We start from the raw sequence: 21,012 nt of genomic DNA on the forward strand, positions 1-21,012 counted from the left end.
TTGGAAAATACATTATTAGAAAGACTACACACCCAAAAGTCGCGTGAGTGACGTCTCTCTCTCTGAAGCTACGATACCTTTGTGTTTCTGAAATTTAAAACATGTCCCGTAACAGTAAGGGAAACCTCCATTCAGGGATTCTTTTGAAAAATGATAAAAACATGCAAATGAATGCAGCCTTCCCCGGAACAGTAAAAAATATTCAAGCATTGAAATGAGAAGAGGTACATTTGGTAAAAAAAGTTTAAGGCTTTGGAAATACGTAATTAGAAAGACTAAACACCCAAAAGTCGCGTGAGTGAGGTCTCTCTCTCTGAAGCTACGATGCCTGTTGTGTTTCATACTGGGATGGAATCACACCAGCAATGGGTTTCTCTTATTCTTTCACTTCCTGGCTGATGAAAAGACCAGGAGTCGCTGGATAAAACACATCAGATAACATTACATTTGTGTGTGGACCATAGCTAAGTTAGCTAGCTAGCTAGTGTTGGTGACATACAATATATTGTGCGAGAGGAGAGATGTAGTTCACTGAGCAGTTTCACATAAAACTAAATGATACTACGACAAACTGCGACTTTCTTGACTTGCAAAATGATGTCTTAAATTGACAAACTTGATTCGTGGCGTAATTCAAACAGGATAAAAAAAAACAATTGTTTCTCGCCGTCGACTACCATTCATATTTTTTCCAAAAAAAGGTCCCATGGGGTCCACCTGAAGGGGCGGGACTTCGCCTCTCTGTTAGGGCTGTAGGTTTTGTGCTAGAAACATGCCCCCATAGCTTGAAGAAACCTGCTCACAGTAGTAGCAAATGTAGAGTGGGATCAGTGTTACATTTTGGGATTGAGTTCAAAAGGACTCAGTACAGCATAGTAGGGTGAAAGAAAGGAGTCATGAGAGAGCAGAGGGGTGAGGAGTTGAGTGGGAGTGGGGTTGGCTTCCGTGTGGACGGACGGGGGCCTCTGATCCCACACCTGCAGAAGGAGTCCTGTTTGAAGTGCTGCTCGCTCACAGCACAGATGATTGATGACACATCTCGAGCTCCACGGCTTTACACACCAAAGCAGACAGCGTGCCACAGAGAGAGTGTCAGAGCCCCGGACGGAGAGACAGAGAGAGAGAGAGAAAATGTGCAAAACGTGCAATGACAGAGGACAAGAAAAGAAAGTGTCACATCGGACTACGAGTTAGTCACAGTCACAGTGTTACAGTAACTTCTGAACATCAGAGACAGGCACATTTCAACCAGACCCCCCATTCCCAGTAATGCGAGTCACGACATTCTCCTGCCTTGAAAACTTTTGATTGAGACTTGTCGGGAAGCGGATCCGTCATCTTCCAAATTCCACATGTGGTGGTCAGTGACAGATAAATGAATCACAACATCAGCTCGGGTACAAGCTGTAAAGTTTATGTATTTCTTAGTTACTGCTGAGTGAGCGATGACTAAACGCAACAACCGCTGTAGATTGAGCAGCAGCCCTGATGCACGCTGGATTCTGTCCAAACATTTCATAATCAAACTCGCCGGATTCATTCTCTGCAGATGGCGCATTCATCATATGGCTGAGTTTATGTGAGTGAGTGTGTGTGTGTGCATAGTTATGAGTAACATTATGTACTGCTTTGTTTGTGTTTTGTTTCTATATAACATTCTGAACATGTTAGTCACTCCATCCTTAGTCAACACATTCCCAAGTGAAGTTGATGAGACATACAGTACTGTACAAAGTGCGTAATCAGAATACCATTCTCATATCATGGCATGTGAATGTTTTGATAGTGATAGTGTGTTGACCAACAACCTTAAATGATGTAATAAGTGTCAGTCTTCTCACTGTAGCATAGTTGTACTCTGAGTTCATTCACTGACTTGTTTGTTTGGTTAATGGAAAAGTTTGACACTTTTGGAAATGTGCTTATTTTCTCTCTTGCAAAGTTAAATTGCAGAAGATCAATACCACTCTCATGTCCATTAAAGCAGAAGCTATAGGCAGGAGACGGTTAGCTTAGCTTAGTTTAACTCAGCATAAAGAGTGGAAGCAAAGGGAAACAGCTAGCCTGAATACATGACAAAGAAGTGTCCCCACCTTTCTCTGTTTAGTTTTCACCCCTTTTCGATACGCCAAACAGGCTTGTCGCTGACGGGCAGGTGGGTTTTAAGAGGATAAAGAGAGGTGTTGTATTGATATGCCAGGTGTTGTAAATTGACTACTAAAATAACTGTCTCGGAGCTGGATCAAATGAATGATTCATAATTGATATGTTATTTGATAACCCAATTTTTCGTTCATGGTTTAAATAAACCATTTGATAGTATTCCCTATCTTTGCTGTGCAGGAGTTTTGTGCAAAAAGAATTAAAGTCCCATATAGACCCCTTTCGCCAAATGTCGGCCGGTTGAGTTCAGTGACTGAAGTTGCAGTTTTACGGTAAGTTTATTCCCCGAAATATTCAATATTTATAATCACAGCCACTGGCTTGTAGTAGCATAGTAATGTGAATCAGCGCAGCGCTGCGATCTGAGCCTCCACATGGATCCTGTGAGAATACGATGTACTGTTATAGCTTAGCCTATCACGTTTGTAACAGGACTCTTCACACTCCATTCCAAATTCTGTCCGCGGACCGTTTGTCTTGTTCACAGTCTCTCTTGTGTCGTGACGCTGCACGACTCATAGTGGCGGTGCACTGTCCTCCCAAACCCCAGATCCAGGCCTGTCAACCACTTACTGCACAGCCTGATCCAAATGGTGTAAATTCGACACCCCCACAAAGTGGACCTGATAATTGCTGCCTTTTACAGAACCGGTCTGCTCGCACTAAAAAGGCCCACAATAGGACTCAGCCTGGAACTGGGATGAATGTGCTAAATAAGCTAATGAAATCCACCCACAAGACACAAGCCGGGCACGATAAGAACCTTTATAGCTGTGAAACTCGGCCAAGCTGGGAGGGTGTTAGCTCTATCTGTTTGTTTATTTGTCTGTTTGACAGCCCACGGCGGAGCGCCAGAGGGACTGGTGGTCGGACAAAGGTTAGGTGTCAGCGTGGAGTGTATAAAATAGAACATAGCAGAGCGAGTGAGAGAGAGAGAGGCTGGAGAAAATAGAGCGTGGAGGAGAGAGAGACTCAGGGCAGGAAGTGTGGGTGGCTGGGTAGGTGGTTTTGGCAATGCAGAACGGACTTCTTGCGTATTACTTCTGGTAAAACAAAGATATGGCTTTTGCAATGGCGCTACCCATTCACTGAGTTGTATCAGTTGTAAAAAATCTCGCTCTTTGAGGTCAGCGTGTGTGGAAGGGGACACCAAATCAGTTTAAGAGCAACACGCTGTAATGTGCACCGCTACTCCCTGCACTTTTACACTGAAAGAAAACAGATAGGAGATAATAGCAGCGAATGTGAGCGAGTGTGTGTGTGTGGGTGTGTGTGTGTGTGTATGTACAGTACACACTGATGAATACCAGATGCAGGCATTTCCTTTGTTGGTGCAAGCAAGTTTCGAAGTTGCCAAATCGCCCTGCTCTCCTCCCACACGGTTGAATACTTCCACACACACCCACACACTCTCCAGAATCCCTGCCCACTAATCCTCCTCCATCCTGGGCTTAGGGGTAGCCGAAGCTGCAGGCTAATTCGATCTTGGCTGGTGCTCCTCTGTTTTATATCGCTCCCGTTGTCTTCCTGTTCTCCACCCTTGGTCCTTGCACTCACACTCTTGCTTAATTAGTTTTCTCTCCATCTGCTTTTACCCCCCCCTCCTCACCACCACCACTACTTCTTTTCTCAAGAGATCCCTCTACACTCTCTCAATACTTTCTATTTTTGTTTTCTTTTACTTTCTCCTGTTGTTTTCTTCGCAGCAGTGTTTCTGCTTCCCGACAGCAAGTCTTTGCTCTGCAGTTATCTAATCACTGATAGCCAAGGTCATTACAGGTCACATGATCGGGCTGGCAGGTCGCACAGAGAGTTGATCTCATCCGTGACGTCGGCCCAGAGGAGTGCACAGCGGCCTTCTCCGTATCGCATTCTTAAAATAGCCCTCCGTCCCCTCTGATGACGTCATCCATTCCCGTCTCCCTCTGGCTCTGACGCCCCCCTTCCCTCTCTCGCTATCTCACTCTTCTCCACTCTTTGCTCTCTTTTTTCCACCCCCTCCTCCTCTAACTTTCCAGGCTTTGCCCCACCCCCTCTCTCTCTCCCTTTTTATTCCTCTTTGCCATCTCACTGTTTGCGTTTCTCGATAACAGCAGTAATTCCATTTAAAGAGAGTTCATTGTACTTTATGCTGATCGCTCCTCTAGCTCTCCAACTATATGCCTGAAATTTAAAACATGTCCCGTAACAGTTGCAGTAAAGGAAACATCCATTCAGGGATTCTTCTGAAAAATGATAACAGCATGTAAATGAATGCAGCCTTCCCCGGAACAGCACTTAAAAGCTATTCAAGCATTGAAATGCCAGCGTCATTTCGGAGAAGAGGTGCATTTGGAAAACAGAATGCCACCGATTGCGTGTAGTTAAATATTTACTGTGTATGAAGCAAAAGTGAGTCACACAGGGAAGGCTGCGCCGACCCTCTGTATCTATATAACTAACGATCAAAGGCGAGGCTTCAGTGTTAACCCCGTCCACAACCACCGCCCACATAAACGACATCCTGTTGCTCTCAAACACGAATCACAAGCTGTCAGTATCATAAATACATAAAACCAGGAAGTAATCCCAAAAACTGTGACGATAACCCATGGCCTATAGAGAGTTTCATTCAGACATCTAAATTAATGTTTCAGCATTATAAACAATGACTTTTAACCCCATCACTCATGATTAGATATTTTTGATGCTAATGCAAGCCAGTACAAAACAGCAAAGGCATTTATACTCATTCACTCCAAATGCCATTAACATGGTAAACAAGCAGTGAAATCATTGGTACTCTAACAAACATAACACATATTTTCACTACGGCTGTCAATCGATTAAAATATTTAATCACGATTAATCGCTAATTCCATTCCTCAACCAGGATTCGTTGCAGGTCAGCCAGCCTGGTTGTGTTGGTCACTCTAACACGTACAGCACGCCCAAGCTGATCCCACAAGTGTTGAATTGGGTTGAGGTCTGGACTCTTGGCAGGCCGTTCCATTCTCTCTACTCCCACATTGTGGAGGTAGTCTGTGATAACCCTGGCTCTGTGGCGTTGTCATCTTGGAGGATGAAGTTAGGTCCCAGATTGTGGAGATATGGGATCGCCACTGGCTGCAGAATCTCAACCCGATATCTCACTGCATTGAGATGGCCTTCAATGATGACAAGCCTTGTTTTGTTAGTGACATCATTGAGGGAACACACAACCACGCTGGCTGACCTGCAACGAATCCTGGTTGAGGAATTGAACGCCATCCCACAGCAACTTGTGACCAGGTTGGTGACCAGCATGAGGAGGAGGTGCCAGGCTGTTGTGGCTGCGTATGGATCTTCCACCGCTACTGAGGCTCCTGACGGTGTATTAAATTAATAAAGTGTAAAATTGCCAATATGTCTTGTTTGTTCCTTGTTACTGATAGAGAGTTTTATCATCCAATCTACCAAACAACTCAAAACAAGAGTTAATACCAGCAGGAGAATACACTGTTTACCATTGGCAGAGCATTTTGGCAAATTTTTCTTGGGCGCTACCCACATAATCAGCTGTGCTGCTCATCCCACAAATGCATGATCCTTACAAGTTGGACATCATTGCGAAGGTAAATAAACAGGCTTTCCAACGATGTAAAATACAATGACCATTAGCATTGTAACAACAGAGAAATAATCCACCAAACACAAGTTTCCGAACTTTTTTTTCCCAGTTTATTTACTATTGGAAATCAATTAATAACACAAAACAATGAAAAATATTGCACAGAAACCCTCACAGGTACTGCATTTAGCAAAAGAAATATGCTCAAATCATAACATGGCAAACTCAAGCCCAATAGGCAACAACAGCTGTCAGTGTGTCAGTGTGCTGACTTGAGTATGACTTGCCCCAAACAGCATGTGATTATCATAAAGTGGGCATGTCTGTAAAGGGGAGACTCGTGGGTACCCATAGAACCCATTTTCATTCACATATCTTGAGGTCAGAGGTCAAGGGACCCTTTTGAAAATGGCCAGGACAGTTTTTCCTCACCAAAATGTACTACTGTAACTTTGGAGCGTTATTTAGCTTCCTTTACGACAAGCTAGTATGACATGGTTGGTACCTTCTCCGACTCGCCGCAACACTCCCTCCTTCTCCTGCTTTCCAAAGGAAATTAATGGAAAGTGTTGAGACGGCCTCCGTCACCGGATCTGGTGGAAATGCGCCATGAATTGGAGCCTCGCTGCTAGCTTGGCTGTAGACTCTTGTCAGCACATAACCCTTGTTATTGTGTCAAAGGAGGATTACGTTAATAAAGAGACACTAAATCCTCATTACTCCTTTATTTGCTTTATTCATGCTTTATTCTGCATTGGTTGTCTGACACTATGGCATGTCAGGAACAGCATGGCATGGAAGGCATTTAAAAATAGCCGTGCAGAACCAGAATAATCACGACAACAGCCAGAACGTTACTCATCAGCTCATATTCAACTGACTCCAGCTATTTGTCATCCCCTTCCTGTCTATCACCATCAAGCTGGTCTTAACCTTCATCAACATGCCTGAAGCTCTAAAGTATAAACCAGATGATAACTAATTTCAGTTCGCTCACCACCAGGCTCTGGCCTCTTTGGCCTTGTCTATGTTTAGTCATGTCTATTCTTTCTAGTTGATGTTACTTGATACAGCCACTCCGTCATCTATGAGTTCAAGCTTAATTAGTCAGATTTGCATCTATTTATACTGTACCAGCTGACGTGTTCACTGCTTGTTAAGGATGTGTTTATCAAGAAGTCACCAGCGTTTGTCGCTCAGAAGCAAGAATGTGGATGAAAACTTGACATAGTGGTTGGTGGGTTGGCTGTGATGTTCGGAGTTCGCAGTTTAAAGGGTAATTTGAGGCCACAAATGGGGGTGGAGGCGGTAATTCACTGCTACATAGTGTGTCCTCATGAAATAAAATATTTTGTCAGGCAGTAACATCAACAGATCAGGTTAATTCAGTCTCTGACCTTTGCGGATGGGAAACGTCTGTCACGTATCACAGCTCATGTACAGTATTATAAGATTTTTCCACTTAAGCTGTTCAGCGTGCTAATCACAGTTGGAAATTATTATAAATCGAGTCCGTCTCAACCCGGATGATAAAGGTAGTCAGTATTATCATGGGCTCTTTGAAAAGGATCCTTTGTTTGATTAGAGCATGACTCACATCATTCACATTTCCCAACGCACACATTTAGGGGCTTGCTTCGCTCCAACTCTCTGACACTTTTATTGCTAATGCTCACCATGATGTCAACAACAATCAATGCGATACTTGACCTCTGAAATGTTTGCAGACAGTCTACTAATAATTAACTCGGTGGTTAGTCATATAGTGTTACATCATACTGAATGACATGTATTCAGTCATGCTTGCTATTTACATTCCTGGGCGTCTGGTTGCAGTTTGGTTGAGTATTTTGCCTAAAATTGCTCAGTTAGTAGTTCGGTATTGTAACATACAATTGTTGAATATATAAAAATGGATTGTAAACTGGATACCAGTAATTTGGAATTCATCTTTCACTCTTAAAGGGATAGTTTGACATTTTCTTGTCGAGTAAGGTGAGAAAATTAATCCCATGCTGATGTGTGTCCAGTAAATATATAGTCAGTTGGCTTAGTTTATCTTAGCATAAAGACTGGACACAGTGGGAAACAGCTAGCCTAGCTCTTTCAGAAGGTAATACACGTACAAGCACCCCTAAATGTGAACCTATATCTAATTTGTTTAATCTGTACAAAAGCAGAAGTGTAAAAACAACAGGCTGTGGTTGTTACAGGTTTTATGGGACTATTTCTTGGCCGGTAGACGGGAAACGAATGTGCCTTCTAGTCAAAAACTAATCCAGCTCATAAACCGCTGTAAAACCACAACTTGCCATGTCACACTTCAGTTTTCCGTACGGATGAAATGAGTAACAGTGGATGGACTTATCTTTCTTATCTTAACTTTGGACAGAGCCGTGCTAGCTGTGTCCCGTTTCCAGTCTTTGTGCTAAACTAAGCTAACCGGCTACTGGCGCTATCTGCATACCAGCCCAGTCGCACAGCAGTTCGTGAAATAGTCATGAAATTTAGAAGTAGTCAATGTTGATTTATTTGTCACGTAACTTCCGTACTTAAGTTACGCCACTTCCTGTGTTATTTTAACCCAAACCGCAATCTATTCCTAAACCTAACTAGGTAGTTTTGTTGCCTGACGGTACGTGTCCACAGGCTCCGTGCTTTCCACGCTCTCCATTCATTGTCTATGCAAGCAGCCGCGCAATCTATTCTGGTAGTGTGGCGTCGCGATTCGAGAGACTAGGCGTCACGACGGCCGCTCCTTATTTGCATGAAGTTGAGAGCTCTTGTACTTTATGCAAATCACGGGCGTCCGACGCGACTCGCCGCCTCTCGAAACTCCCGAGGATCTTTTAAACTAAACATTGTTGATCTAAAATAAAGACATATTCAGCAACTGCGTGGCTTATTTCTCGCCTCAAATGTTTTCAGAAACACATTTCAGTGAACTATTTACGTGAAATAAGAATAAAGTTTCCAAACGAGCCTCCATACTGGTTCCGGTTTGAAAGCTGGGAGCAGCAGCCAACGGCGGGAAAGCGTTCGTCCAATCAGGAGCCGAGTGCCTTGTTTCTAGGGACAGCCCACCAAGCGTCCAATGTTGGGAAGCGTCGCGTCTCCTCGCGATAAAAAACGCCCCTGTGGACACGTACCATAAGCCTTACCAAGTCTATCTTTTCCTAAACCTAAATAAGACTGGAGTGGAATTTGACACGTGCGTCAAGTGTTACCCAAATCAAATAGATTACATTTCGGGACTATTTCACAAACTCCCATGAGACTGTGTTGTGTACACAGCATTTACTGCATCAATCTTCTCATCTAACTTTCAGCAAGAAAGCAAATAAGTGTATTTCCAAAAATTTATAACTATCCCTTTAACATATTTGCAAATGTGTGGTATCAAATTGAATCCTCTCATTAAATGGCACTTTGAGGCATTTCTGTGAATTTGCTGGATCTTTGAAGGCTGCATTCTGTTCAAACATTACAACCATAAATAGTTACGTACGCAGAGTTCTGTACTGGAATCCATCGACTGTATCTGACCTTTACAAAGCTGTTCAAATAGTGCTTTGGCTTTCTATTTGGAGTCATGGAACAACCTCCCAAGCCTCCACGTGTGGAAACAGTCAGGAGCTGCATTCAGCGGATGTCTGGCCCGGACTGAATTCACGCAATAACACGCTCATGCAATGAGAGCTATTTGTTACATGGACTGTGTGTTACAACACAGCAGCCAAAAGCAGGGTTACATAGGTTGTTGGGAAAATAAGGAAATAGGATAAAGTTGAGCAGTGTAAATGACCCGGTGTGTAAAGCTGCACTGTGGACATTTGATTTGCTGGTTCATGTAATCGCTGTGCTGTCCCAGACGCTGTAAAACTGGAAAATCCCAGAGTGGAAGAGAGAGATAGAGGGATCAAGGGGGGACACGGGCGAGGAAGGTGGAGCAGAAAGGGGAATCAGGGGGGTAAAGGGGGAATCTACGTGGACATTTTCCTCATCTGATAGAGAAGACAAGAGCTGCAACGATTAATCGATTGGTTGTCAACTATTAAATTCAAAATTAAACTATTTTGATCATCGATTGATCTGTTTGAGGATTTTTTAAAGAACAAAAAAGTCAAAATTCTCTGATTCCAGCTTCTTAAATGTGAATATTTTCTGGTTTCTTTACTCCTCCATGACAGTAAAGACATTTGAGGACATTATCTTTGGCTTTGGGAAACACTTATTGACATTTTTCACCATTTTCTAACATATTATAGACCAAACAACGAATCGATTAATCGAGAACATAATCGATAAAATTAATTGACAATGAAGCTATTGCTGAAAGGGAAATTATAGTGCTTTTATTAGATAAAATAAGTCCTTGGTTGACAAATTGGATCATTATGACATATTGCGCTGTGACGACCCCATCATTAATGTTCTTAACAGGAGCCATGAAGGCTTAGAAGTTAACTCCTATATATTGTTTGTACTCTAAAGTGACGTGTTGACTATTATAATAAGCTCTTTTGTTAAACCCTACCCCACCCATGGGTGCTGGAATCCAGGTCCTGTCTGTCAGAGCTGGTCCCTGCTTGTGAAGGGAGTTATTCTAGGTGGACACTATAGCTTGTTGGCATATTTTCCTACAGTGCCTGAGCAAAGAGGCTCGTGACTATGAAGCCACGATGAGTTGTCAGTCACTCTGGGGACAGGAGCGAGCGTCACACAGCTCAGAGAGATTAAAGCGGAGCACTTTAACACCAGTCATCTTGCTAAGTGTGCCACATTTAATTTTATTTCTGTGTTTTGGTTTCCTGTTGTTTCCATTGCAAAGCTCACATGACCTGTTTGCGATGTCCTGACATGAATAAAAATATGTACGAGACAGTATAGGCTTCAGTGGTTCCCAAACTGACACAAATTAGACCACAGACCCCCATTTGATAAACTTTTGTCCTATGGTCCAACATCTGATAGCATTTCTGCTTTTTAGGGCCGATTAGTCGACTAATCGGTCATTTTGATCTTAGTCGACTAAAATTTCTTTAGACGACTAGTCATTTTTTTAAAGCACTTCATGCTTAATGACTCGGAACTTTAGAGACTTTCCTAGAAACCTATGAGAACATCTCTGGTAAACACAAGATTTAAAGTGTAGATACTAAATTTTACACATTTACTCAATTAAATCAACGAATCGATTAGTCATCAAAGTTGTGTGTTAGTTTACTAAGAATATCTTTGGTCGAGGACAGCCATAATGCTTTTAGATGTTTTATTACTAGGGCTTTCAATCTGTTAAAATATTCAATCGCGATTAATCGCATGATTGTCCGTAGTTAATCATTATCAATCGCAAATTAATCACACATTTTTAATTTGTTCAAAATGTACCTTAAAGGGAGATTTGTCAAGTATTTGATACTCTTATCAACATGGGAGTGGGCAAATAGGCTTGCTTTATGCAAATTTATGTATATATTTATTGTTGAAAATCAGTTAACAACACAAAACAATGACAAATATTGTCCAGAAACCCTCACAGGTACTGCATTTAGCATAAAAAATATGCTCAAATCATAACATGGCAAACTGCAGCCCAACAGGCAACAACAGCTGTCAGTGTGTCAGTGTGCTGACTTGACTATGACTTGCCCCAAACTGCATGTGATTATCATAAAGTGGGCATGTCTGTAAAGGGGAGACTTGTGGGTACCCATAGAACCCATTTTCATTCACATATCTGGAGGTCACAGGTCAAGGGACCCCTTTGAAAACGACCATGCCACCTTTGCCAAAATTTAGCGCAAGTTTGGAGCGGGATTTAGTTTACTTCGCAACAAGTAAACTTGTAAACATGTCGTTATACGTATGTGGGGTCTCTCACATTTTCAACATCTGTTAAGATTTGAAAAATCTTTTCGTGTGGGCCAGCCTTAAGGTTTACCTACTTAAGGTTTAAGGTTTAAGTTCTGTTTGTCCTTTTCAGTCTAATTTGTGCGTGACTCAACAGAGCTTGCTCTTTACATAATGCCACAAGCTAGCAGTGTCATCACTGTGCTGTACATGAAGGAAGTCAATTACCTATTGCTAAAGCGACATCCTCATGGACGCAAGGATTTTTGCATTACGTACTTTCAGGAAATGACCTCATTATTGAGATTTCAAGAAACTCTGTGTCAGTTGGGAAGTTTCAAAACAGCACAGGTGGCAGAACAGATACGATGACACCAAGGTTTCAACACAGATTAAGAGGAAGGAAAGGCAACCCGGAGGTGCTCCTCTGGTGTTATCTACCGCTCTGTTTCAATTCCTCTTTTGACATGTTGTGGATGAGCTTGCACGCGGAGGCATATAACAAGGCCCTCACCTGTGCTAACCATGCAATCAAAAGAGCAACAAATAACCGACTGCACTTTCATGATGAGTGTGTTCATGTGCTCTCATGTGTGAATGTGTCCTCACGTGCCCAGGCAGATCCTGTAGATGTTTTGGAAACAGGGGGCAGAGCAGCTTAACCCAGCTGAAGACTAAAGTCTACAGGAAAAAGGGTGTGAAAGAGGCCCAGCAGGCAGGAAAAACACCCCCCGGGTCTGATGGACAGATCACATGGGACTGAGTGATCTGAACAGAGGAGGAGAGGGGAAAGAGTGCGCGATCTCTAGGAGAGGAAAATTGCAATCATCCTGTGAGATGACGAACCCTGCAAAAGGACAGTGGAGCAATCAGACGTCATCTGCACGGAGGGATCAGTGTTTGGTCCCTTGTTTGGGAAGAGTCAAGTGTCTGCGCCGGGATTAGCGGCATTCAGATGGTGCTACTGTTAGCTTTGGCTCACAGCTGTCAGCCACCCACCCCCTCCTGCTGTGGGGTGTATCAGGACTCTAACATGAACTGTTACACAGGTGACAAGTGTACCACCCGTCTGCCATAGAGATCAATCACTGTGTGATGATTAGGTTGGCAGATTATGTAAAGCAGTGTTTCACAACCTTTTTGTGTCAGATGTAGACACAGCCCTGTCAACTCAAATACCCTTTTATTGGCAACACCATTTATTTCAACCATATATCCATTAAATATAGCTATTTCACCATTTCTAGCCAACCATTTTAACGGTTTGTCCGTTACTTTAAGTTAACTATTTCAACCGTTTATCTGTTAATGTCACTTTAAGCTAACAATTTTAACTTTTTATCCGTAACTTTAAGCAAAAATTTTTAAGTGTTGTTACTTTAAGTTAGCAATTTTAACTATCTGTTATTTTAAACTAACTATTTTAACTGTTTATCCGTTAATGTTACTTTAAGTTAACACTTTTAACTCTTTATCCATTAACGTTACTTTAAGCGAACAATTTGAACTGTCGTTAGTTTAAGCAAATAATTCTAACTGTTTATCCGTTAGCATAACTTTAAACTAACTATTTCAACTGTTTATCCGTAACGTTACTTTAAGCTAACAATTCTAACTTTTATACGTTACTTTAACGTCTATCCATTAAAATTGTTAACTTAAAGTAACATCAACTGTTTATTTGTTACGTTAAGCTAGCCATTTTAACTATTTATCCATCATTCTTTCAACTCCTCGGCTTGCTTGCGAGCTAGTTTTCATGCACTCTTTAAAGTAGCGTTCAGGTGTCATCTGACTCAACATATGGGGTATAATTGTAATTTATATTCTTTCAAATTAGTTGATCTACAATTTTTCACCCTTAAGCAACTGCAGAGGTAACCAGGCTACCATGTGGTGTACAACAAATCCTTGTTGGGAATCACTGATGTGGAGCAACAGATGCATGCAGCTCAGCATCATGTGCTATTTTCTGGTTTGTTTTTAATTTAAGTAGACAACTCCTGCTGAGAAACGCAGGAGAAATGTACAGCCAGACTGGAGTGAGCCTCTTCATCTGCCTCATGACTAAACATGGATCCGTGCACACACTGTCAGCGGGGGCATGAAAGGCCAAGCTGCTCTCACCACACTAACTTGAAGCACCAGTATGCATGCGTATGCGTGTGTGTGTGGCTTGACCTTGTGTTACCTACAGTAATACCACGTCACTCCTTTTGAAATCTCCCATTTCTATCTACACCATCTTTGTCTCTAAAAACATTGCTTACACCCTCATACAAGCACACACACCTACTCACAAGTGTACACACAGGTTAGGTCCCACCCTGCTGATACACTCCTCTGAACCCTCTAGCATGTGACACCTCGAGTTGGAATGCCAAGCAGTCACAATGTCTATTGTCAGCAGCTTCGGGGAAAGACAGATATTTTACACATCCGTCCTGGCCAAAGCCTCAGCCCCACTTCATCCTCATATTTTCTCACACACACACAAACACGCACAACCTTTTTTCATTTTACAATTTTTCTTCAAGGGAAGATTTAATTCCGCTCGCGACGCCTTTTGTCGACAGCTATTGCTTCCTTTAGTTTTCATTTATATGCATATTGTTGTGAAATGTGCATGAAACCGCTCAAATCTGCTAATTAGAGCCTTGAATTTACAATAAAAAGGAAGAGTGGATGTTTTTCTTTGGTGATGTGTAATTGAGTGAAGATCATCAAAGCGTTGCAAAACTGGAAACAGACCGGGGATATGGAACAACTCCAAGCATGATTTAAGCAAATCTGCTGCTCTTTTTTTCCCACCGCTTATGTAAATCTCGGAAGTGGAAGAGCAGCTTCGAACACAACCGTCACCTTTTTATGTCTCTCTAGAGTTGTGTCAAAAACGAGAACTTCATGTTTTGCGACTGCATAAATGTATATTTACTTTGTTTTTTGTATGGTTATTTTGGTGTAGGTGGTGGATACGCAGTAATCACACCATCCATATGTATATATATACACAGTAAAGCTTCTAGAAGAGTATAGTGGTAGTTTTTATAGCAGCATGTCTTTAAATTGGCTGCTCATTTCAGTGTGAATATGCATAGACACATGCATGAGGACGGAAAAAGCACTCTTCTCCTCTCCCACAAAAACACTCGGTGCAATGATTACCTGCCTTGCCACTCAGGGGCCATTTGCTGTTACCACAAAGCTGATTATCTCACCCCTACAGCAGGCTGTGTTTGCGGCTTTGCGATTTTCTCCCAAATGCCCACACTGCTATTTGTAGAAAATGTTACCTAGCTGGCAGAAGCTGAAATATGTTTGTGTTTGTGTGGATGTTTGCGTCTGGGTGAGTGTTTGCGGCGGTGCCTGGCTGTGTGTGCGTGTGTGAGTGTGTGTGTGTGTGTGTTTGGCGGGTGGGTGGGTGTTTGTGTGGAATGGAAGGCTGTAAGAATGGAGGGATGGATGACACAAACAGGGCAGAGTGGTGGGAGGCTGGTGTCAGGGCCCTACTCCTACTACCAGGCTGGATGCAGTATCTGACAGCTGACTGAGAGTCTGCAGGCCCCCTCTTTACACAGTCCCACCAAAAGGTCAGCACTTCAATCAGCTCCGCTCTCTCTGGATGCCTCTCTTTCTCCCTTACCGCTGCAGAGCCTCCATTCGGCCCCTTGATGCACACTTAGCCGTGCTTGACCATATCTCGCAGGTGGAAATGTAGTCTTCACACACAGGAAAGTAGGGCTGTATGTTGTATAGTGGAAGCTTTGAATAATGATCTAAGCGGGTATGGTTCAAACTGAACATTTTACTGTCCATTGTGCGGTATTTTTACAACAAGAACAGTAGTAACGGGGGAAACACTGTGCACTCGACATCTCGTATTCATCATTAAGATAACAGACATCACAAAGCAGGTTACGTCCTTGCACTTCAAAATAAAAGCATTTCCTGTCAACACTATTCAAAGTAAAACTGAATTATTGACTGACCTGGCCACTATTGTGTCTTTTGGAGCTTGAAGCGAGCTCGCTTTTAAAACTAGAGTGAAAGTACTGGCATTATATGAAACTAGAAAACCTAAGGAATCAATTGGTCCTAACCATGTCACACTTGCATGTTGCAAAGGAGGCTAAATAACGCTCAAAAGTTATGCTAAATTTTGGCGAGGAAAATCTGGCATGGCCATTTTCAAAGGGGTCCCTTGACCTCTGACCTCAAGATATGTGAATGAAAATGGGTTCTATTGGTACCCAGGAGTCTCCCCTTTACAGAGATGCCCTCTTTATGATAATCACATGTAGTTTTGGGCAAAAACCAGTATACAAATATTTCTGTATACTGGGGTTCTTGAACAGTCTTCGAATTACATAAATTGGATATCACAATATATTGCAATATATTGAATCATTTCTCCTGTATCATGATATCATATCGCCAGATTCTTGCCACTACACAGCCCCAGAGGAAAGAAGACCCAAAATGAGTCTATGTATTTCCACCATTGGACACCCACAGTTTGTTAAAGTTCCAAGGCAGATGATTATGCACGCTGGATGATATGTGTAATTTTGGTGCACTTTGGTGTGTGGAAAATTGCCATCCCCAAAGTCATAGCTGGCTCATTGCTCTAAGCATTTAATTTTTCCAGATCTTTAATTTCCTCTCAGTTCCGTCTTCGGTCTCTAATTTGCCTTCACACATCAGGCGCTCTCACCATCCTGTAGCCTGCCACCTGTCACTGGGAAATATTATGTCTGCAAATGATGAAAAATTGCAGTTAAAATATTATTTAACATGACAAGACAAGACAGACAATACAAAAACATAATCTTACCTTTTTTGTTAAAACATGTTGTTTTACTTTCTGAAATAATTATTATATATTACCAAGTTTTATTATTTCAGAAAGTAAAACAAAAAGTTAAGATTATATGTTTTGACACAAGGAATAGTGTAGAATATTATGAATTGTTGTGATGTGATGTGGATGTAGAGAGCTATCCATGCCACTTTGTTTGTGATTTAGTGGATCAGTTGAGTGACAATACAAAAACAGGACAAACAAGACAGACAAACGTTCCGGACCATTACAAGAGACATCCGTCTTGCTGATTGATTGAACGGGATGTTACGTCCGGTGAATGAGTAATCCGATGTGTGATCTCGTATCTTTTGTTTCAGTCGAAGGTATCTTGATGTTTTTTACGAGTCACAGCACCTGTTTAAAAATCAGATCACTCTCATAATGTGTCATCTGTCACTCCCCCGTTTTATGCATAACTCCCCTATTATACTGTTTTATTTTTTCATAATCGTGCCTGATAAATTAACAGGTCTCCCAGTGCTGTCAGCTGCATGAATTATCATTAACATGAGGAGTGAAATGTCAATGGGGGTGCATGTGAAGTGTGTCCCATGATTTCATGAGGCTAACAAGAGCAGTGATATAAAAGAGATGAAGAGGGTTTCGGTTTGAGTATCTACTGAGAGACTCTCGTCTGTGTTTCAAGTCTGATGAGGTTAAAGTCGCTCCATATCCCGATCCATCCAGCCGGTGACTAAGCCTGTATCAAGACGCTCATACAGCATATAGGAAAATATCACGCTGTCAGGCAGCCAACCTGTGTGTCATGTTGGGGCGTCCGCCAGTACATAAAGAAAATGTTGTTCCTCGATTCTTTCCATCAGATTTATGATTCATTTTATTGCCCACCGATTGACTGTGAGCTCTTACCGTTACAGCGACAGCTGCCTGGGCACAAGCCTAACTATCCCCCGCTGACTTTATGAAGGGGGAACGCTCAAATCTATTTCCATTACTTAATGTTTTACTTTATTTTGTCTTATTTTTGTTGTGCACTACTTTGGGGCTGCCATTTACCTCATCAATTAATCTTTTTTATTCATTTAATAAATATTTAATCCATAAAATGTCACAAAATAGTGAAAAAAAGACCATCAAATTTCTCAGAGCCCAAGCTGGGTGACAGATTCAGATTGCTTGTTTTGACCAATGCATAAATGATTAGCCCATTAATCAGTTACTCAAACGTTGTAGTCAACCATTTTAATAATTGATAAATTGTTTATCAAGAATCTAAGAGTCTACAGCCATGCTAGCAGCTCTCCGAGGCGATGCTTTGTATTTGGTCATAAACCACATCATCTTTAAAGGTTCTCTATACGATATCCAGAGCATTAATATAGCAGCAAACAACTATTTGCTATTTCAAGATATAGAGGAGTAATGTCTACCTGAGCAGAGAATGAAGTCACTCTCCCTCTGTGTTGTAATCCGAGCTTCTCTGTGCTTTGTTGACATCGCAGGGCTGGCCAGGCCTTTTAGTGCATGTGAGCGTGTCCAACTGGCTAGCTCATGGCAACGTGGCGGTCTCGACCGACGGGTCATCGCAAAAGCATAGCACCCACCCTCCGGTTCCCCCCCCCAGGTTAATACTGTTACCTCTGTCACCACTGTTGCTATTATTTGCACTGTTAGCACCGTTAGCTGTGAGCCACCGGCTCAGCCGTCGCCATGTTGAGAGCCGTTGAGAGGAAATAGATATGCTCTCAATTTCGCGTTTAGCACCTTTAAAATAGTCGAGAGATTAATTGAAATCAATTGTCTGTTGCAGCAAAGTGGCAAATTCTCACACCTGCTTGATAAATGGCTTGAATATTAAATTGAATGATAATTGTCGATGATTCACGTGCAATAATGTCAGTGTTACATCCCTGTATGGTATTTAATTTTTTTTATATAGGCTATGTAGGCCTATAGTATACAACTATATTTTATATATGGATATTTTTAAAATTTTTAACATATTTATTTATGCTGCTAAGTGGAGTGGATTTCTACCAAACCAAACTTCATTGTGTTTAACATGCAATGACAGTAAAGCATCTTATCTTATCATTTAGTGTTGATCGATGAACTGTGTCCGCCCTGCACCACTAAATTTTTTAAGCTTAAAATTGTTCAGCTGCCAGTAACAAAGACATTTATGGCCGTGGCCTCTTTTAAAGACAGCTTAATACACTGCTCTACTATCATTTGAGAAGTGACATCACCCTAAATGATGATGATTCACACGGGCTGGTCTTTATTCCTCCTGTGGTCGACTCGGTAAATACAGCCCGATGAAGCTCTCACAAAGCTGGGAGCCGCTTTGTGTTCAGAGTACCACTCAAAAGATGACACCATGGATTGTCATAGCGTGCATCATGTTATTCACTCCCGGGCGCAGATGGTGCAATCTTTTAATTACAGTGCACGGCCATCCATGGGAGATAGACAGTGACTTATTATCGCGGGCCTCATGAGCCCTCAAACGCCACCGAGTGGCCTCTAGAGTGAGGGCTCTCACTGGATACTCATCGTCCTTTATCAATGTACAGCACTTTATCGCTTCTATATCAACGTGCAGCACTTCAGCACTCAGGTCAGACGGTTTGTTCATGAGACGTTTACTTCATTAGGATGTGAGGCTGAGGCAGCTTGACAGTTGTTGATGGAAACAGCTGAGAGAAAAATTATGAATTTAGTGATTCAACTCTGACTCACTTCCTTGTGACTAAAAATGCTCGCTATGACAGTAATAGTGCACCAAAAAAAAAACTAAATCTGGATGTGCTACAGACTTAACACTTCCTCAATCGCAATATCTGATTTTCCAGAAAAGTTGGAACATCCAGCTCTGTTTTAGCTGATAGAACAGGGTGGAAAGCACATGGTCATTTTCTGCTTTGCCTTTCGTTGAAAGTACGGAGCAGAAAGAGAGAATTGAATAGAGCTCGGTTTCGACGTCCCCCTATCATAAATCTGGATTAAAGAAGCTGTGGTTTTGACAGGAGCGTTTCATCTCGTCTGTGTGAAGTGTTACTCACATGTCTCCGGGCCCCTTGAGGGCTGACTGATGAGTGAGTGTGTGTGTGTGTGTGTGTGCAGCTGCCTGGGACGAGCAGGGTTTGATGAAAGAGACAGACGGATTGGAAAGAAGAACAGAGAGCAGGATGTGTGAGAGGTGTTGAGAAGTAGTTTTTTTTTATTAATGGAGCTGACCTCAGTCAAAGTCGGCAAGTCTACACAGCACGTGCCCAGTGGAAAGATATTTCAACACGGTTATAAAACATGCTGTTATTCGTCTTCACTGATTACAGAGGTGCATTTGCTTTCCATAGTGGAAAAAACTCTATGAACTGCCGTTTTGAAGTGGGAAGTGAGACCTTAAAGCGTGGGTAGGCAGAATATTTTTGGCATCATTGGGCAAAAATTCCATAATGACCTTTCAGCATATTGTAAGTGTTCTGAGAGATAACTAGACTTCTGCACCTCCTCATGGCTCTGTTTTCAGGCTTCTGTTTAGCTGTAAAATTTGAAAGTGTGCTCCGGCTGTTGGGCGGTGTTTGGTATTTCCTCAACTGATCTCAACATGGCTGCCGGGTCACAAACTTTCTCATTTTACAGCTAAACAGTACACTACAAGATGTTTCGGAAAACATTTGAGGTGAGAAATAGGCATTACCTCCATCCATCCATCCATCTCCAACCGCTTATCCGGGATCGGGTCGCGGGGGCAACAGCTCCAGCAGGGGACCCCAAACTTCCCTTTCCCGGGCCACATTAACCAGCTCTGACTGGGGGATCCCGAGGCGTTCCCAGGCCAGAGTAGAGATATAATCTCTCCACCTAGTCCTGGGTCTTCCCCGTGGTCTCCTCCCAGCTGGTCGTGCCTGGAACACCTCCCAAGGGAGGCGCCCAGGGGGCATCCTTACTAGATGCCAGAACCACCTCAACTGGCTCCTTTCGACGCAAAGGAGCAGCGGCTGTACTCCGAGTCCCTCACGGATGACTGAGCTTCTCACCCTATCTCTAAGGGAGACGCCAACCACCCTCCTGAGGAAACCCATTTCGGCCGCTTGTACCCGCGATCTCGTTCTTTCGGTCATGACCCAGCCTTCATGACCATAGGTGAGAGTAGGAACGAAGATTGACCGGTAGATCGAGAGCTTTGCCTTCCGGCTCAGCTCTCTTTTCGTCACAACGGTGCGGTAAAGCGAATGCAATACCGCCCCCGCTGCTCCGATTCTCCGACCAATCTCACGCTCCACAGTCCCCTCACTCGCGAACAAGACCCCGAGGTACTTGAACTCCTTCACTTGGGGTAAGGACTCATTCCCTACCCGGAGTAGGCAATCCATCGGTTTCCTGCCGAGAACCATGGCCTCAGATTTAGAGGTACTGATCCTCATCCCGGCGGCGAACCGATCCAGTGAGTGCTGGAGGTCGCAAGGTGGAGTAACAGAATATTATTCATATGTGATCAGCGCTGCCTGGTTTGACCGTTTGATCGGAGTTCGCGAGTGATTGACAGCTGCTCAGAGACGGCAAGGCTCCAGCTCGG

Source organism: Sebastes fasciatus, chromosome 5 (assembly GCF_043250625.1).
Source record: "Sebastes fasciatus isolate fSebFas1 chromosome 5, fSebFas1.pri, whole genome shotgun sequence".
Classification (NCBI taxonomy): Eukaryota; Metazoa; Chordata; class Actinopteri; order Perciformes; family Sebastidae; genus Sebastes; species Sebastes fasciatus.